The sequence below is a fragment of the Lemur catta genome, chromosome 5, assembly GCF_020740605.2.
Source record: "Lemur catta isolate mLemCat1 chromosome 5, mLemCat1.pri, whole genome shotgun sequence".
NCBI classification, from domain to species: domain Eukaryota; kingdom Metazoa; phylum Chordata; class Mammalia; order Primates; family Lemuridae; genus Lemur; species Lemur catta.
Window position 1 is genome coordinate 43,969,733 of NC_059132.1, and position 13,384 is coordinate 43,983,116.

Genomic DNA, 13,384 nt, shown 5'->3' on the forward strand with positions numbered 1-13,384 from the left:
CCCCGTGGCGCCGCCTGCGCCCCCCTGACGCCGCCTGCGCCCACCTGACGCCGCCTGCGCGCCCCCTGGGTTTTCGGCGACAGTGAAGGAGAGTCCCGGCTGCAGCCGAGCCCCTAGCCGGCGGGCGGCCGCACCGCCGCCCTTAACTGCGAGTCTCCGGTAAGGTGCGTGTCTTGCGAATACTGACTCCCAGTCCGTGCCTCGCTTGTTTCTCCCTTCTCTTAATACTTTCTTTCTTAGGCAAAAGCTTTTGATATTGGCAAAGACATACCAATGTTTTCTTTCGTAGATTTTACTTCGGTGGTGTTATCTGAAAAGTCATTGCCAAACCCAAGGTTACCTAGAAGTGTATTCTCTCCTGTGCTGTTTTATAGAAGTTTTACGTTTTGTGTTTTAATTGAGGTCTGAGAAGTTGAGCCGTGAAAGTGGAGAGTAGAATGATGATTACCCGAGGGGTGTTGGGGCGGGGTGTGGGCCTCAGGTACCCAGTTGCACACAGAAGGACTAGGTTGTGAAATCTGTTGCGCAGCAGGGCGACTGTAGTCAATAAGAACGTATTGTAGATTTCAAAATAGCTAAGATAGTAACTTCAGATGTGTGACCACAAAAACGATAGGTGATTGGGCCGATGGATGTGTTAACAACCTTGGTTCAATTATTCCGCACTGTATACATGTATCAGAACATGACAGTTTACCCCATAGATGTATACTATTAGGGTTTGTCAAGTAAAAATAACATGAGTTATAAAATTAGGTCTAAGATTCACTTTCAGTTAATTTTTGAGAAGGAAGGACTGTCTCGATTCTTTCTTTTGCTTTTCTTTTTTTGGCATATAGATATGCAGGAGTTCCACCATCATTTTTGAAAAGGCTGTCCTTCCTCCGTTAAACTGCCTTTGCCTTTTTCGAAAAGGTCAATTGACTGTGTTTCTGTGCTTTTATTTCTGGTTTCTCTGTTCTGTTTGGTTGATCAATTTGCAAGTCCTTCAACTTTGTTCCTCCCCTCTGATATTGTTGGCTTCTGTGGGTCTTTTACCTTTTCGTATAAACTTTAGAATGAGTTTGTCACTTTCAAGTTGTCAAAATAACTTGCTGATGTTTTGAATGGAATTGTTTTGAATTTATGGATCAAGTAAGAGAATTATCATCTTAACATTTAGTCCTCTTATCTATGAACATGAAAAAAATCTCTTCGTTTATTTAGATTTTGATTCAACGGTTTTGTAGTTTTCCTCATATAGAGGAAGACTTTGTTGGTTCTTTGGGATTTTGCTACATAGAAAATTGAGTTATCTGTAAGCAAAGAGCATTTTATTTCTTCCTTTCCAACCTATATATCTTTTATTTCTTTTTCTTAAGGCATTTAGCTAGAAGGGGCTTCAGTTCCCCACTTCAAGCCACCACTTTGAAATCCCTCGAAAAATCAACCACAGCAACCACTTAAAAATGAAAAAAATAACTCTGATGAAGTAAAATTTCCTTCCTTTTGATTTATGTCTGTGGATAGAAGGCCAACGCTGTCAGGTGAGCCCTTGTTATTTAATTAACATAAGCCATACTCACAGTCCATGGGGTGGAGACAATGGCAACAAAAAGCCTGTCTTCAAGGCCGTGCTTTACAAGAGCCATTTAGGATTCAAACTGATTTTAGACAGGCAAAATAGGATGCCATTTCCACTCTCTGGAAATGAAAAATGCAAATCCAAAATGTTAACCTAGTGCACAGTGAAGAACAAAATCATACTATAATTATATTCATCTTAGTTCTGTGATTATGTGCATGAACATGAAGAAAGACAAACATCAAGGAGAAATCAATGGAGAATGGAATTGTGTGTATAGGAGGTAGTTGTTAACATTTCCTTATGCCAATTTATACTTTTAAATGCAAGCATGTATTTCTGTGATAAAAGTAGAAAATCTAGAAAGGCATTTTAAAAAGTATCTTTGCAAAAGCTAAAAGTTCTTACAATTAAAAAGGAAGTCATGAAGCTCATGTCACACAGTGTTACCCGCTGGCATTTATACCAGAATTTGCCATTACAAATTAGACATTAGTTGCTTTTAAAACTGCTTGAATTATGCAGCCATGCAAACTAAAATATAAAAATATGAAATGTTTCCATCATTTAATATCTATCATTAAACCGAAAAAGCAAGATGTTTTAAAGTCTCTGGGGGAAACTTTAAGTGAAAATGGGAAGAGGGTAACACTGGGAAATGCTTATATCTGTTCTCTTTAACGTTTTACAGAGCACACACCCTGTGCCGGTCACATAAGCTGCTGCAGGAGGCTCCTGTGTCGGGGGTCCCCATTCTTCACCCTCCACAGATGCATCCCCTTCTCCACGTGGAGACTCCTCAGTTCCTTCCATTGAAGAGACAGCGCTGCTTCTGTGGACCCTTGACTCTGAGTCAGGCCATGTGACTTGTTCTGGTCAATGGGATGCCTGCTGATGTGACACCTGAGGAGGCTCAGGACAGACTTGTGTTTTTCTGTGCCACTGCTGTGAGCGTGTGCCTGGGCTCTGGCTGAGGGATGAAGTGTGAGGTGAATCATCCCAGATGGGGCCATCCTGGACCATCCAACAGCAGCTTCTCTGGACAGGTAAGAGACCCCAGTGAGAGGAGAGCATTGCTGAGCCAGAGTGTGGACGTGCAGGCCTGTGAGCTCATTGTTTTGGGCCAGGGGAGTTGGATGGGAGGGTTGTGGGGGTGTGGTTGTCCCAAAGCATCATCATGACAGGAGAGGACAAACGGGTACAGCTGCCCATAGTTTCTACCAACCATTTGTCAGTAACATTTCTATGTTATAATAGTTGTAGCAAATTAGATATCAGTAGATTTAACATACTTGTAGAGTTTCTGTATTTCTTTATAAAAAATACCTTTGAGATGTAATTCACCTGTTTAAATTGTACAGTTGAATGACTTTTTTGTGTATTTATAAAGTTTTATATTCATCAATACAACTCACATTAGAACATTTTTCTTACTCTAAAAAAAAAAAAATCTCACCCCTTGTAGACATAATCCTCCAACCTTCCATCCCCTCCAGCCCTAGGCAACCAGTGATCTACTTTGTCTGTATAGATTTGTCCTTTCCGGACATTTCATCAAAATGGAGTCATGCAATTTATGGTCCTCTATGACTAGCTACTTTCGCTCCGTATGTTTTCAAAGTTCATCCCTGTTACAGCTTGTATCAGTACTTCATTTTTTTCCCAGTCAACAATTTACTAACTACAATTAATCTAAATTAAGATCTGTAGATGTACTAAAATTATAAGTTTTATATCTATGAAGTTATTCTAAGGTTTTTTTATGGTGGTACAATAGGCCGGGCGCGGTGGCTCATGCCTGTAATCCTAGCCCTCTGGGAGGCCGAGGCGGGTGGATCGCTCGAGGTCAGAATTTTGAGACCAGCCTGAGCGAGACCCCGTCTCTACTAAAAATAGAAATAAAAAAATTATCTGGACAACTAAAAATATATATAGAAAAAATTAGCCGGGCATGGTGGCACATGCCTGTAGTCCCAGCTACTCGGGAGGCTGAGGCGGTAGGATCGCTTAAGCCCAGGAGTTTGAAGTTGCTGCGAGCTAGGCTGACGCCACAGCACTTACTCTAGCCCAGGCAACAAAGTGAGACTTTGTCTCAAAAAAAAAAAAAAAAAAATACTATAGTGGTACAATATTTCTAACATAAAATTTACCATTTTAACCCTTTTTGGGTATAAAGTTAGTCATGTTAAGTACATGCATGTTGTTGTCCAACCCTCACCACTGTTCATTTCTGGTGATTTTACATCATCCCAAATTAACACTCTGTGCCCATTAAAAAGTAACTCTTCATCTTTCCTCCCCCTGAGGCCCTGGTAACCGGTATTCTACTTTATGTTTATATAAATTTTCCTATTCCATATACCCACGTAAGTCAAATCATACAATATTTTATTATTTGTGTCTGGCTTATTCCACTTAGCCTAATGTTTTCAAGATTCATCCATGTTGTAGCACATATCAGAATTTTCTTCCTTTCTAAGGCTGAATACTTTCTATTTTATGGATACGTTTCATTTTCTTTATCCATTCTTGTGTTGACGATGGACATCTGGATTGTTTCCACCCTAGCTATTGTGAATAATGCTTCTGTTCATGTACAAGTTTTTGTAGAGATACACGTTTTCATTTGTTTTTGTGAAATAATGAGAAATACACGTATATTGGTCTCTGCCCCTGGTTACTGACACAGACCTCCTAAATCTCTTGGAATTTCCTGGATGTTACAAGCGTATTTTGTTCTAATGAGGAGACTCTTGTTGAGATTCTGGATGGGGGCTGGTCACCAGAAAGACCAAGCCATGATTAGAAGCTTGAAACTTTCAGCCCCCTACCCTGACCCACCATGCTCTGGAGAGGGGGGAGGGGCAGGAAATGGAGTTCATAATCCATCATGCCTACGTGATAAAGTCTCCATGAAAATCCCTGAACCCCTATGGGGTTTGTAGAGCTTCCCAGTTAGTGAACACACCCTTGTGCTGGGAGGGACAGAAGCTCCTGTGCTTATGAACCTTGCTGACCCTTGCCCTACGTATCTCCAGCTGGCTGTCATCTCGTTCATTGATATAATAAACCAGTGAACATAAGTATTTCCATAAGTTCTATGAGGCATCCTAGAAGATTATTGAACCTGAGGAGGGGTCATGGGAACCCTGACTTATACATAGTCTGTCAGAAGTACAGGTCACAACCCAGGGGTTGCAATTGTTGCCCCAAGTGGTGGGGGGTACCGTCTTGTGGAACTGAGCCCTCAATCTGTGGGGTCTCTCCTAACTGCAGTTAGTGTCAGAATTGAGTTAAATTGTGGTATGCCCAGTCAGTGTTCACCAGAGAAGTAGTTGTTGGTGGGTTCAAACCCCTCCCATTTTGGTTGTAGAAGTGTTCTGTGTTGAGTAGTGAGTGGGAGAGATAGAAAACTTAGTTTTGTGTTTGTATACATATCTTGGAATGAAATTGCTGGGTCATGCTGTTTTTTGTATACATACATGGGAATGAAATTGCTGGATCATACCGTAACTCTATGTTTAACCATTCTCAAATGGTTAAGGAACTGCTAGATTTTGTTCCAAAGTGGCTGCACCATTTTCATTCCCACCAGGTGTATGTGAGGGCTCCATTTACTCCATATCCTCAACATTCTTTGTCAAGTTTTTTTTTTAATTATAGCCATCATTGTTGAGTTCTTAATTTCTGCACAATTGGAGCATGCATTTGTGCCAAAATAGGTTTCAAATGCAAATTGAATAAAAATGATAACATTTCTTCAACAGTAAACACAGGAACATTAATTTATAAGCACCATTTTATATTATAGGACTTTAAGCCCTTTAAGCAAAAAGTGGAAAATAAAATCAAGATAAATATAATTTAGTATCTATCTTAGTCAATTAGGGCAGCTATAGCAAATGACTGTAAACTGGGTAGCTTATAAACAGTAGAAATTTATTTCTCACCATTCTGGAGGTTGGAGAATCCAAGATCAAGGCATTAGCAGCTTCTGTGTCTGGTAAGGACAGGCCCTGCCTCCTGGTTTATAGATGGTATTCTTCTTGGTACGTCCTCATGGGCTGAAGGGAAAAGGGAGGTCTTTGGAGTCTCTTTAGTAAAGGCAGTAATACAGTTGATAAGGGCTCCACCCACATTCCCTAATCTCAAAGACCCACTTCCTAATACTATCACATTGGGTGTTAGGCCTTCAACATCTGAATTTGGGGAGGTACACAAACATTCAGTTCATATTGATAATATTCAAATGTTAATGTAAGAGTGGTGAATTCACCAGGTTTTCCCAGCATCGGTACAGGAAGATTTCTCATGCAAAGTTTAGGGTATATGGAAGTAAAAAGTTTACTTACTTTTCTGAAAAAGAAAGAAGGAGAGAAAGAAGGAAAATGACACAGCAAGAAGGAAGGTGGAAAGTGCTGGCGGCTGAGGAAAAGTGGCTTGGTGTTTTCAAAGGGTAAAAATGGCTTTTTGTTTCCTTAGCTGCACACTGATAACAGAAGCAGCTGTGGAGCCAATGTGTTTGCTTTTTCCAATTTTTTTTTTTTTTTTTTTGCCTCTTCTCTGTGAGGCTGGCTTTATCTGAGTCCTTGAAAGCTGTCCTGGCAGGAACTGAGGCAAAGAGCCTGCAGCCCTGTTATCTGTTTAGCGCTCTTCAGGGCTGGGAAAGAAACTCTTAGAGATAACGAGTTAGGCTTGAGGACTGTGAGTTGAGTTTCAGGTATTTAATGAAACAAAGCAAAGCGTCTGCTGTGCTGTAAAGTTTTCTCTTCAACGGGGCCATTATGTGTTGTGAGTTTATTCCTCTTATTTTCTGTTTGATAGTTTATTTTCCTCCTGCAGGTAGGTTATGAACAAGGCCACCTTTCAGTTAATTTCAAAGAAGAAAAAGAAAAAACATAGCAACTATTTTCCTGCTTTCAGTTTCTTTGAAGAGTAAACTTTTTGCTTAGTGATTACAACATAGAAAATATTGTGTCCATTTGGCATATGTGAATGACTCAGTGTCTCCTAGATAGATTTCACGTTGAGTCTAAAGCCACTTCTACTCTCAAGAAAATTTTAAAAATATGATTTGTATCTGGAATGGAATGCTCAAGATGATATTATTACTTGTCTCCTAGAGTAATAAAGCAAAGACTGCACTAAGCAAATTTTCTTGTTTAAGAAGGGCCACTACCTAAAGAGTTTAAGTATATACTTCTCAAAAAGTTTCTTAGCCTTTCATCATTACTCCTAACAATTTCAAAAGCTAAACTCATAAAATTTTTAACTTCCTTTAAGTTTCTACTGACACTGGTGCAGTATACAGTCATTTTATTTTTATACTAAATGTTCCATTTAGTAAATGAGATCTCTCAATCTAAGTTGGGAAAACCTGATACAAGCCAGGTGATTGGAATATAGGCTGGCTGGCACTAAGGATGGAAGGGAAAATGCACATCAGAGCCAAGGATGTGCAGGTGAACAGGTGACCTTACACTTCAAATGGCATCCAGTTCTCTACCTGATGCCCAGGGGGCTAAATGCGCTGAGTGACAACTGCCTCTGAGCCCGGGAGTTGTGGACTTTGTTTCTGGTAACTGTCAGAGCTCAAGGGGGCTTCTGTTGTGCTTGCAGACTTGACCCTGCTGGTCTGTGCTGGGGGGATTCTAAGTCTGTTTGTGGCTGGTCATTATTGTCAACAAAACCTGCTAAGATCTTTGAGAATTTTTATGACCAGCTAGCTCAAGGGCATGGCCACATGTCCATGCTATTGCTTAGAGAACATATCTGTTTTCAAGTGACGATTCTTTCTAGTTTTATTTTCAGAACTACATAGGGCACAGTGGAGGTATGTATTAGTTTATTAAGTATGAAATGTCTGATTTCCTTAAATACTAAGTCTGACAATTGATATCTCTGACATTTCACTCTGATACTTCTTGTTTTATGCTTATTGTAAAGGTACATCCTTAGTCTTTCAAACACACATTTTGGCTTACGATTATCTTTCAAATTGCTTTTAGATCAATTTTTACGAAACCATGGCTCTGTCAAAAATTTGTGTTATTTCTGAATGTCAAACCAATTTCTGTTGTCAAACCAATGCAGCACAGACAGCTTGAAATATCACCAAAGTGTTTGGGAAGGATGTGTCTGATGAACACTTGGTACGTGGATGGTTTCAGAAGTTCTGTTCTGGTGATTTTAATCTCGAAAATGAGCCACATGGGTGACCTGAGACCAAAGTGGTTAATGATGAGCTCAAAGCTGTAGTGCAGGAAAATCCATGTGAACCTACATGTGAATTTGCAGGGAGTTAGCTACGCTCCCAGCAAAAAATTGGGTCCCTCAGGCAGGGGTCATCACAAAAGATAAGGAAATAATAGAAAATAGAAAATAATAGAATATGGTAATAAAAAAATACACAGAGACAAACGTACAGTTTTATAAAAAAAAGATTTATGAAAAAAGGGGCAGTCTTGGGAGAACCCACTGCATTCCTGTGACCTGTGAGGCCACCGGTAAAGTTTCATATCAGTATTTATAGGCACAGTTGCCAGGGGTAACAGATTTACATAATAACAGGTAGTTCATTTTAGGTTCAAAGTCTCCCAAAAAGCTTCTAGAGATCCTTTAAGTAACTCTATCTATGTGAGCAAAGGGTTACAAAATCTTCCTACGACAAATTTGTAAGTTCTAAGATAAAGCTATCACTTTAACAGAAAGGATAAACAGAGATACAGTGGCTCTATATTTCTTTATCTAGTTATTGTGGATTGAGACAGGTAGTCAGGAGTCAAGCAGGAACTGTCCCTTGGGCTAATTGCTTTTAGCCGCAGGTGTCTGTCCGGCAGGCACTCTTTGATCAGCTGTCATCCCATGGCTCCTTGCAAACCTGCTTTGTCCTACAAAGCAGGTGAGAACCACAGGTTTGAGACTGCAGTGTCACCTTGGAAAGCAGCTGCCACTGACCTTTGAGATGCGCTCCTGAGGCAAGGCAGCTTTTGATTTGTGAATTAACACGTTCACATATTCCTTCAGGGCAAAGCCCTGGAAAACTTCTGAGATCATTTCTGTCTCTAATATAGCAATATTAATCTATGGAGAAACATGAATTAGCAGCAAGGTTTGACGTTACTATTCCAACAATATTGGAGCATTGGAAACAAATCAGCAGGCTAAAGAAGCTGGATAGATGGGTACTGCATGAATTAAACGAGCATCAGAAGAGAAATCATCTCGAAGCTTGCCTTTCTTTGCTGTCATGACATAAAGATAAACCGTTTCTACACTGTATTGTTATGTGTGATGAAAAATGGATTCTTTATGACAATCACAAGCATTTAACACAATGGTTGGATAAAGATGAAGTGCCAAAACACAAGCCAAAACTGAATATTCATCAAAAAAAAAGCTAATGGTGTCTGTTGGGTGGTCCAGCACTAGTATTATCTACTACAGCTTCATGAAACCTGGTGGATTGATTATAACAGATGTCCACTGCAGCCAATTGGATGAAATGATGAGGATGCTTGCAATAAAGCAGCTGACATTGGTCAATAGAGACAGCCCAATCGTCTTGCAAGACAACACTTGACCACATGTCACACAAACAAAGCTGCTCAAACTACAGAGGCTGGACTTGGAAACTCTCTGTCATCTACCATATTCACGAGACCTTGTACCAACTGGCTACCACTTCTTCCAGGCTTTGGACCACTTCTTGCAAGGAAAAATATTCAATACTCAACAAGCTGTGGAAACCACCTTTTGCGATTTCACAACCACTCTCTCTCTAGGCTCTTCGCTGCTGACATAAATAAGCTACCATTAACATAGCAAAACTGGGTCTATAGTTTAGGTGGACACTTTGATTAATTGTACTGCTTCTTGTTTGAGATATAATAAATGACACTTTTGATTCTGTAACAGACATTTTATATTTAATGACCTAATAAATAAAGATGATTCCAGCAGCATTTTTTCAAAATGCACTACCACACTGAATCATACTTTCTGACAGGCAGTGGAGTACAGTGGCTTGGGATTCTGGTTCCACAGCTTCAGGCCAGCTCTGTGGTAGTGGGTAACTTACTTTCCCTCTCTGTGCCTCAGTTTTCTAATCTTTAAAAACAGCATATGATAGTAACCTACCCCATAGAACTGTTATGAAGATTAAATTATTTAACATTTGTAAATAATATCTGGAACATAGTAAATGCTCATTGAATTTTAGCCATTACTGTTGCTCCTGTTGACATCAGGTATAAAAGAATAAGTGTGACTCTGGTTCATGACCTTGGGTAGAATCATAAGATAAGCACTGTTTTAGGGAGTATTTGTACGGGGTATTTTCATTATCCAAAATAGTCTCACTAATAAGGCACTATTAGAGTAGAGCAGTGTTACAAAGTAAGATCATTAAATAGAAGCCTATGGTACAGAATGGGCAACTCTTACAGTACATTGATATGTTTTGACTTTCTGTAGTATCATGTCTGTAAGTCCTTGGGATTTTAGCTTTTTGGATCAACTTGCCGTTAACAATTTTAATTTTTAACTTCTGTCAATGTTATGTACTTTTCCATTAGCTGAAAAGGACTCCCCAGGTCATTATGCAGATGTCTCTGTCAGGACAATGTGCCCTTGAAACATGCTGTTTATGATCTGACTGTTTGTCTGAAGTCTTCTAGGACACACAGTTTCTGGCCGGCAGCAAAGATGGTGCAGCATTTATGATCATTAAGTGAGTGCTAGTCTCCATGTTGAGCGTACATCTGTCACTGGGGATGCCATCTCGGTGTGAATGTGTGTGAAAACCTCAAGGTGGGTCCTTGGAGAGACCATTGCTGTGTGATTCTGAAAGGTTAGGTTGAGGTCCGTCCTTTGGATTTGCTCCGGTCCTCTCTTCTTCAACCACCCCTCAGTGTCTCTGTCATGTGGTGCTATTGTCTTTGTGGTCTCCCTGTCTCCACCTCATCTCCCATCCATTTGCTATCCTGCCACCCCCCAGTGACCTTTCTAAAGGTCTCTTCCCAGATGTGCTTACTCTCCTTGGCAACACTATTCATCCTTTTCCTCACACCACACATACATACACACAAACATGTATACCACACACCCCCTCACACACACTGTGCACAACACAAACACACACACACCCCACACTCACATACATCCTACATACACACCATGAACACCTCCCATATACTCACACACACCACACACACTCACTACTTCAAAGGCTCCACTTCACCCACTACTTCTACCCTGACCCTAAACTACAACCACTGGCTTACTTCCACCAGGATTTTCATTGCCCCTTCCTCTGGGGGACTTTGTGTCCACATCTGGTCTCCCTAGGGAGGGTCTAGTCCTTCTACAGGGTCTCCATCCTCCTTCCCCATGCCTGCTGAGTCACTGGCTCTGCTGTACCATCTTGGTTTTCCTGCCTGTCTTCCTTTGACAGCTCTCATCATCATGCATTGCAGGCACCTTTTGACAAGTCCACATTCCGGCACCAACAGTACCTTCGTCGTTTTTATGTTCCAGCACCTCGGACTGTGTCTGACACACAGTTGACAGTCATTTATAATTTCTGAGCACCTGCATGCATGAATGCACACAGATATTAGGATAAACATTCAAAAAGTACTTTCCTTTTTCCTGAATCTGTGATCCAGTTCACTTACCTGTTGGCTTGCACCTGAGATAATTAAATTTCTATTGAAAATATTAATAAACCAAGTGAATCTCAATGTTATCTCTGCAATTTATGCTTTCATTGAGATGGACAAAGACTATCAACAGTAGGCCCCATATGTAGGGGGTTGAGTTGGAGAATTAGCATAGAAGGAATTGGAATCTTCAATGATTTCTATTTATACCACCATACAGAAGAGAAAGGATGAAAAAGACATACATAAATGAGATTAGAAACTAAAAAAATGAAGTTATATAAAGTTATATACTGTGCAAATTCTATATAAAAATCTCTGTTTTCCATTTGGGGTACAGTGCCTCGGGATTTTTGTCTTGTAACTTATTAATAGGAGTGTTGTACCACGATTACATTGCCAAAACTACCTGAATAGCGTCTGTGCTAAATTTTTATGGAGATTACTTTAAGGTTGACTTGGCATAGACTAGACAGCATACATTTAGAGGGCACAATGTGGTAAGTTTTGGTGTATGTAGACCCATGAAATCATTACCACTGTCAAGGTACTAAACACATCTATAATTTCTGAGGACACTCTTCTTTTCCTTTCCTTCCCGCTTCCCCAGGCTCCCCCATACCCGGCCAGCTGCTTATCTATAGATTATTTTGCATGTTCTAGAATTTCATATAAAATGGAACCATTCAGTACTTACACTTTTTTGTCTGGCTTCTTTTATTCAACATAATTATTTGGGGACTCATTTATATTGTTACATCTAAAAAGAGTTGATTCCTTCTATTCCTGAGTAGTATTCCATTATATGGATATACTCATCTGTGGCTATGTTTTCAACGTGTTCCCTCCAAAATTCAAATGTTGCCTTTGTGATAGTATTTAGAGGTGGTGCCTTTTCGGGGTGATCAGGCGAGGAGGGCTGCCCTCTCGTGAATGGGATCAGGCCCTTTTTAAAAGAGGCTTCATGCAGTGTGCAGTGTTCAGCTTGCTTGCCCTCCCACCTTCTGCCATGTAAAGATGCAGCAAGAAGGCCCACCTGAGACGCTAATACCGTGTTCTTGGACTTCCTAGTCCCACAACTATGAGAAATTAATTTCTGTTCTTTATAAGTCACCAGTCTATGGTATTCTGTTATAGCAGAACAAATGGACTAAGTAACCTGTTCATGGGCATTCATTTGCGTTGTTTCAAGTTTGGGGAAGTTACAGATAAAGTTGCTATGAAGAGTAGTGCACAACTCTTTATGTAGGAATATACTTTCATTTCTCTTGAGTAAATACCCAGTAGTAGAATGCCTAAGGGCATCTGGCAAACACATGCTGAACTTTTTTTTTTAATTTTTTATTTCAGCATATTACAGGGATACAAATGTTCAGGTTATGTATATTGCCCTTACCCCACCCGAGTCAGAGCTTCAAGTGTGTCCATCCCCCAGACGGTGTGCATTGCACCCATAAGGTGTGAATATACCTATCCCCTCCTCCCCCTTCCCCTCTGCCTGACCCCTGATGCATGTTACTGCTATATGTGCACTTAAGTGTTGGTCAGTTAAGTCAATTAATACCAATTTGATGGTGAGTACATATGGTGCTTGTTTTTCCATTCCTGTGATACTTCACTTAGTAGAATGGGTTCCAGCTCTATCCGGGATAATACCAGAGGTGCCAGATCACCATTATTTTTCGTGGCTGAGTAGAACTCCATGGTATACATATATCACATTTTATTAATCCACTCCTGTATTGATGGGCACTTGGGTTGTTTACACACCTTTGCAATTGTGAATTGTGCTGCTATAAACATTCTAGTGCAGATATCTTTTTTCATAGAATGTCTTTTGTTCTTTTGGGTTGATGCCCAGTAATGGGATTGCTGGATCCAATGGTAGTTCTACTTGTAGCTTTGCGATATCTCCGTATTACTTTCCACAGAGGTTGTACTAGTTTGCAATCCCACCAGCAGTGTACGAGTGTTCCTATCTCTCTGCATCTAACATTTTTGTTTTGGGACTTTATGATAAAGGCCATTCTCACTGGAGATAAGTGATATCTCATTGTGGTTTTGATTTGCATTTCCCTGATGATTAGAGATGTTGAGCATTTTTTCATGTGTTTCTTGGCCATTAGCCTATCTTCTTTTGAAAAGTTTGTTTTCATGT

The 13,384-nt window shown here is 40.2% G+C and overlaps 1 long non-coding RNA gene across 7 annotated transcripts in view; it reads left to right on the forward strand.

Moving 5' to 3' along the window:
- The window catches only part of LOC123638207, a 60,893-nt gene continuing 47,509 nt past the window's right edge, over positions 1 to 13,384 (forward strand). For 2 of the 7 annotated variants that reach the window (XR_006735228.1, XR_006735233.1), the window contains exons 1-3: positions 4 to 164; positions 1,362 to 1,526; positions 2,256 to 2,610. This is a non-coding gene — a long non-coding RNA (uncharacterized LOC123638207). Of the gene's footprint in view, positions 165 to 1,361; positions 1,527 to 2,255; positions 2,611 to 13,384 lie in introns of all 7 variants that reach the window. The other 5 variants (XR_006735231.1, XR_006735227.1, XR_006735232.1 and 2 more) reach the window with 4 other exon arrangements.